We start from the raw sequence: 6,445 nt of genomic DNA, 5'->3' as shown, positions 1-6,445 counted from the left end.
GACCAGCGACCTTCTTGCTGTGAGGCAACAGTGCTAACCCCTGTGCCACCATGCTGCCAGCAGATGGGAATTAGCGAGCTGAAAAAGAGAGCAGAGAAACTTCATTTGAAAGTTTTGAGCAGGAGAGATCCCACCTACACCACCAGGTAACGCGGGATCAGGATCAACTTTTACAGAAATGACTGGAGGCTAACGCCACAACTATAGCTAAGTACCTCACCGGACCCAACTTCAAAAATCCCGAAATATCCCTTTAAGTGTTTTTTTAGGCCTTTGGCATGATATTTGGTCATTTGATGTATTTTTATGGCATTTTGTTCCTATTTGTAGCCAACGTCTAAAATACAGAGTGCAAAAAAATGGTAACACATTTACCCTTAATGCCAAAATAGATACAATTTACTTCCTTTTTTAAATCCTGGAGCCATCAAAAAATAAAAACATGCACTACAATATTTTATCATTTTCTTTTTAGTACTTTTGTTGAAGTTGTCGTTTTTACTATGTTCCACTAGGTGGCGCCATTTCACCTATTGTGATAGATGGGAGAAAAACAACTACGTTTCAGGGTACTGTTTCATCTTGTTTAACTCCCAAAAAAAGCAATTTTTTATACCTGAGACTTGAAAATGTTTCGGTGGGAGTGTCCATGTGTGAAGTTGTATTTGTTCGTCTTTTTAACGTGACTTCATTCATTGGCTTCTGCCCCTGTGGCCTCAGTCAAACAGGGTCAGTCAGACTTCTGCTTAACAGAAGTGATCTATTTGATTCTGGGTTTTTTTTATTTTTTTTTTTTCTGAAAAGGAGAATAAACAAACAAGAAACAATTCAGGACTTGTTGTGATGTATCCAGAGGAAGACAACATGGGACAGCTCTCTTTCAAATAAAACTTGTGGAATGAAAGTAATTTCATGTAAAAAAAAAAAAAAAAAAAAGCTTGGGTAACTGCGCCAATACATACAGCTTCACTTTATTTACTGATAAATACAGGGAGAGAAAAATTGAGGACTTTGCAATGTCACTCTGGTAGATGATGACAGAAAGATAAGGAGTCATTGCTTTCCTATTTCTAGGCATCAGGATACATGTTTTTAACTTAAGGTCAGGGTCCTCTTTCATCTTTGAATGATAGCTACTGAAGTGTGCACATATTTCAGAAAATGTGCAGTCAGACCTTCATACTACTTAAGAGTCTGGTTTAGCTCTTACAAGCTTATTTTGTTCTGTAGCACCACTGTTTGCTTCTTAGTGTCATTTATTCCATTTATAGAGAAGCTTCATGCAACAATAACAAGAGACTGAGAGGTTAAAGACTCCCACGCTACAAACATTTCAACAAGTCAGTGAGACCAAGATTTGTATGAGCTGTGTAAGCCATGTAAACAAAAGACGTCTATATATTTGCAGAATCAGTGTCTCCCATGGGTGACATCTATTTTACACCTATAGTGACAAAGGAGGCTGAATAATTTAGTGTTTAACCTAAAAACAAGAACAATGTTGGTGTTGAAGATCCCCTTCAAAGCTTCTCTCCGTCTGACAGAGCTGAGTTGTGTCCAAACATTTATCTGTGTGATGAAATAAATTCATCTTGACTGTCAGTCACTTTGACTCTTCAGGTCGGATGTTTTGAAGCTCAGGCAGCTTCTTTGATTGGTTGACGTCTGGATGTGGCTGTCGGTGATAGATCGGCACACATTTCTCCAGAGAGCGTAACATCTATACTACGTTTTCATCAGCGTGCATCTTTGATTAACCTGACGTGACATGTCACTCACGCATGTATACATTCGTGTTATAGGTCACAGCAGGAAAAAAAACACCCTCATAAACACTTGTATCCTGATGCAGAGCACAAATAACAAACATCTCTCCAAAAAGACATTAATAAAGCACACCATCAACACAAAGGATGGTGTCAGGAGAGTGGCACTACATTAACTCTTTTGATTTATGATGAATCCATTACTTCATCTTTAAGACTGTAAAACCTTTTGAAATGGGCAAAAACATTCAAATAAGGTGTTCCTCAATATCAAATCTATTCTAAAAGCATGTTTTACTCACACACAGTCTTGTTTGTTTAACTGATTGTATCTGAAAGGTTGAGGTACTTGTGCTCTTTTCAACGTCATGTCTCGTTGCGGTGACCCCATCAGACTGAACGCCCCTGAGCAACGATGTCCAACACTGGCATCAAAGTAGACACATGGACTCTACAAATGTTGTGCATTCGAAGAAGATGCTAATGGGGTTGAATGGAAATAAAGCCAGAAAGAGAGATGTCTGGGTACAGAAGCCAATAAACATCAGTATTATGTTATTGACTGCATTTTATTGTGACAAGGAGTCATTTCTGGTTGTTGTTTTTTTAAATCACAACTTGTTTATGTCATCATCCCAAAGCTGGTATCCATTCAGAACAAATCTCTGAATACTTTAAAAAAAGCATTTGTTTTGGTTTCATAATCTCTGGATATTTTCCTGGTGATCTATATAACAATGAATAGAGGCAACATGTGTTAGCATTTTTAGCTCTTCCTGTTCAATGTCTCGTAGACTACTTGAGAGTCCATGAAAGCACAATCTTAAGAGATTTTTACATATCTTTTCTTGAACATTGAAGGAGCCTGTCTTGTTCATTTTAAAGTTTTTTCACGTCTCATAAAGGTGGTTGTTAACAATCAGCTAAGACTGCAGAGTTTGCAGAGGACATCACAGTGAACACATAAACCCATCTAGCCTGTCTTTCTTCCTCTGTGTTTTGTGCTAAACTACTCTGGCTTAAACTTTGCTGTAGTTCCTTTATAGCACTGACAGTCAACTGGTGGTTCAAATGCCACGTCAAGCCTCCCACAGCTTCCCATCTGGCCCCCAGAAGATCATTAGATTTATGAAAAAATGTGAGGAGGATGGCATGATAACCACATAGTCAATTTATTGGTCTATTCTTGATTAAAGCTACTGGTTTCTGCATAAACGTTCTGGTCTTCAAGAGTGCTGATTTCCCTGCCTGAGAATAAAACACAAAAGACCTGATATCAGCACATTTTTCACCAGTTATGACACAGCATAAGAGCATTTAACTCAGTATTGGACAAAATGACAGCCCTAACAATATGTAGCTAAAATATCTATAGGTGATAGTCGCACTGTTAATGGATAAGAATTACACACATTTTAGAAGAAAATAAGGTAACACTTTATTTTAGTGAGCCCTAATTACCTAGTCATTTTATAGTAATAAGTGGTAATCATTTCTCAAGAATAAGATGGTGATAACCTAGTGATAAGTTGGCAAAAGCCATTACTAGGTAATTAGAGTTACTAAAATAAAGTGCTATGAAAAGAAAACTATTGATCCAATATGTCAACTAGAAAAGCACTTATGCCATTTCTGACATTTCCTGAAAATTTCATCAAAATCCATCCACAACTTTTTGATTTATGTTGCTAACAAACAAACTAACTAACAAACCCTGCCAATCACATAACCTCCTTGGCGGAGGTAATTGGACCATAATATTTATATTAGTCTATCTCAAAGTCAGGCCCCCACACTGGCCTTGTACAAAGGTAGTGCTAGACTAATGTTTAGCATTTTACTATCCATTTCTATTGCACTCCAAAATTGTGAAAATAGTTTTCTTTTGCAAAGACTTCCTCGATAATAAAGGTGCAAGTGTCAAGCTTTTTCAACATAGAGCTTATTTTCAACAATAATCCAAAAGCCCATTAAAACCCACAGACTTTTTGTCAATGGAACCAGCAGGATGCTAACTTCTGGACTGGCCTACAAAAATATGTCATACCTGCAGCACTCTATAGGCTGATTACTGTGAGAGGCCAGACCATGACGTGCCCTGCTGCTTTTGTCCACACCAGTGAGATGAGCTGAGCCTAATTTCTAGCCATTTTCCACACGACATTCCTGATTTATATAAAAAAGGGGGAATTTCATGATTGATTTTGTGTCAGTGGATTATTTTTTATCATTCAACCTTTATTTAAGCAGGTAGGTCCCACTGAGCACATTTCACATTAAGCAATGTTAGTTAAATTTAGTCTGCAGATTATTCAAAGCAAAGCAATGATGCAGAAACTCTAAAAGCCTTCTTTCTCAACTCAGTTTGGACTTTGGAACAACATATTGCACAATGTCAAACGAACACAGGTTGTGTAATCCATCCTTCAAGATTAAAAAAGGTTGTCCGGTTCACCTAGGATGGCTTTATGAATGAAGACGTACCAATGTTCAAGACAACATATACTTAGAGCAGTCCAGCTGACTTTATAAATCTCAGAGCTCCATGATACGCACTGTCCAACATATGAAGACTCTGAGCAGAGGCTTTTATGCACAAAACATCACCACAGTCAATAATAGGTAAAAAAGTAGACTCAAAAAATAAATCCCCAACAGTAACACAGTGGTACCAAGTTTTACCAATGTAAAGCCTCCCTGCTACATCAAAAGGGAACAGGAGATTTTTTTTAAATAAATTTGTTAACAAAGTTCACTTACCATCCCGGACTTGCAACATCAGGGTGGAATAATTTCTAGTGTGGCAGAACCTAAAGTAAATAGAACAACACAGAAATGGCAGAAAAATAAACAGTGTCCAACTCTGAAAACTTATATTTTTTGCCATTAAAAAAAAAATTTAACTGTAATATATTCATGGAATCACCAACAAGTGGTAAAAATAAACTTGCAATGCCTGCCCAATGATCACACCATCATTCACCTTTCATGTGATAAAGTGTAGTCTGGGTGATGATGTGATGAATTTCTTGTTTATTCCCATGGTTTCAAATGTATTTTGCCAGAGGGCAGGCAGCAAAAAAATATCCAGGTAAATTTAGAGTGGGAAAATTGTACATGTGTGTTCACTGGAAATTTCATGAAATGTTAAAGAGTTTTGTATATTTGCAAACCACCATATGTTTGTCATGTGCTTTTGCAGCTGTGGGGATAAGAGCCTAATGGCTGGGGGTGATAAGAAAGCACCTGAGAACTCATTATTACTTTTAATTAAAACATATGATTGTATGTCCACTTAAGGCACCCATAGCTGGTCCTGTAATGGATGAATTTTATAATTTGCTTTCATTTGACAGCATTAATCTCATTAAAGACTTTTGTGTGTTGCTGTACAGGGAGATGCATTTTATCTGATTTAATGTCTCACGTCTCTAAACCAGCTGTCAGGGACACAGAGGTCACACACCACAGCTGTCATGCAGTAAAATTATGGAGAATTACGGTGTGGAAACCCTTTACAATAAAGAATTTTATCCACTTTGCACTCATTTCTGGTCATATTTGTGCATGAAAAAGGGAGTTTACAAGCCAAAGTGCAGATAAATGTAGGTATTTTCTGTATTATTTTTGTTATATATTTCTGAGTCCCATTTACCTCTTTCCTGCCTACTTAAAGATTTCAGCATGTAAGCAGGCCAACTGATGCAGCAATATAAAATAACAGTCATTGTGAAGCTCTCGAGGCTCAGTGCTGACACCAACAGAAGTCTTCTAATAGTGGAAATGATGCAGAAGAAGTAAATGAATGTGGTCTCAGCTCACAAGAAACCAGATGGTGAGTACTCAGCCAGAGGGCCGCCGGGAGGCTTTTCCGCTCCTCATGTCTTCTAAAGCACAGTCCACATTTCTCACATCACCACCCAGTCCCACATTTCTATTCTTAATTTTTTATACATATGCTATACATTCACCTGGAAACACAGAACTGACATGAGAAGAAATATTCTCATCCATCAAATCCAAGATGTTTATTTTGATAAGTGGCTGTATTATAGTCACGTTAGTCTTCAGCAGCTTTGGTTTCACTGTTTTGTTGGACAGAAATCAAAAAGAAACCTGAACATCTAATTTGTGTTTGACAACCTGAAGAGTGAAGATGTAGAGGCAGAGGGGTACAGACGCTGTGTTTTCAGTTGTGGTGAATTGTTGCCATCTACTGATGTTTTTTGGTATTGAAAAAAATAAATCATGTCATTTTCAGTAAAGTAATATTTTTAATTACAACATATTAACCTAGGCAGTGATTTCATATACTATTATTGTGAACATGTGAAGAGTACTGTATGTTTAAACATGAGGGCGCGGTGATTTGTACTCTTATTCAAATTTGTGCTTGCACTCCTTATACTGTAAAGAAAGTGACACATCACTCTATGTTGACTCAATTTACTAAACCTATAAACAAACAATGCACTAAACTACATACTTGATCATAATAACATTAAATGTTTTAAACATTAGAACTGTTTTGTTCCAATCAAATAGCTTCAAAATATTTACCTTGTGCAAAAAATCACAAATGAAATCAGAATCAAACTGTTTAAGTTTATCCTTTGTTAAAGAAAATAATGAACATACTGTGTATTTCAACATTTCTACTTATTAGGCATAAAACATTT

Source organism: Cheilinus undulatus, linkage group 8 (assembly GCF_018320785.1).
Source record: "Cheilinus undulatus linkage group 8, ASM1832078v1, whole genome shotgun sequence".
Lineage (NCBI taxonomy): Eukaryota > Metazoa > Chordata > Actinopteri > Labriformes > Labridae > Cheilinus > Cheilinus undulatus.
This window is presented reverse-complemented; position numbering follows the sequence as displayed.